We start from the raw sequence: 1072 nt of genomic DNA on the forward strand, positions 1-1072 counted from the left end.
CGGCGGCGGCAGTCCGCGCCACACACCCCCCTCCGGAGGCCGCCGGGCGCCCGCAGCTCCCCCTGGACCCCCGCGGCGGCGCGGGCGGGCGCGCGAGCCGGGATCCCGAGGATGGCTCCCCCGGCTCCGGTGCGGCGCGGGAGGCCGCCGGCTAGCGAGGACGGTGCGCACGGAGGGGCCGCGAGCTCGGCCGGACCCGGGAGCGGAATGCAAGCGCGGCGGCGAGCGGAGGCCCAGGCGGCGGAGCGGGAGCCGGGCACGTCCTGCCGCCGGGCGGGGCTGGGGGCGCGGGTTGGCACTGCGCCAGCCGCCCTCTGCCTGGCTTAAGCAGGGCCAAGGTCTCAGGGCCCTGAGGGGACACTGGCTGCAGACCTGACGCCAGGCGGGCACCCATCGCCACTGGGCGCGGGTAGATTTCTCTGCTGGGAAAACCTGCCCAACACTTCCCCGAGCCGCCAGCAGGTCCTCTGTCCCGGCGGCCCCTACCCCACGCCCACTCGCTCCGTTGCAAAGCAGCAGAGGTCGCCTCTGGGCCTTTGCACAGGATGGCCCCATGATCGGACTGTGAGCTGCTCCTAGACTCTCCCAGGCCCAGGACTGTGCTCCTCCTTTACCCTCCGCAAGCGGCTTCTGCTGTGAACCCTGAGCTGCCTGGGACTGAGGACGGACACCGCCTCCGAGGACCCTCGCTCAGCCCAGGGCACAGCCCACTCCTGCAGAGTGAGCAGGTACAGCGCCGGTCACAGGCAGTCACCGCCAGGCGGCGCATCCCAGCCGCTCAGGCCCACCTCCTGCCGCAGACCCAGGTCCTTGGAGCGCCATCAGCTTCACCTCCGTGTGATCCTGGCCTGCAACAGCAGCTCCGAGACCTAGCCCAGCCCTGGGCAATCCGTGTGCCAGTAAACTGCTTAGGTCGCTGAGCTGGAGAAGCCCACTAGCAGTTAGCAGGGTCCGTGCTTCTTTGCAGCATTTGATGAAGGGGCTTCTTGCTAGGAAAGTAGAAAGAGGGTGTGGAATTAGGGTGCATGCATTCAAAAGCATGTATGGAAAGCTTCCCCTGACCTGGAGGGAC

Source organism: Phoca vitulina, unplaced genomic scaffold (assembly GCF_004348235.1).
Source record: "Phoca vitulina isolate PV1807 unplaced genomic scaffold, GSC_HSeal_1.0 scaffold28, whole genome shotgun sequence".
NCBI lineage: Eukaryota > Metazoa > Chordata > Mammalia > Carnivora > Phocidae > Phoca > Phoca vitulina.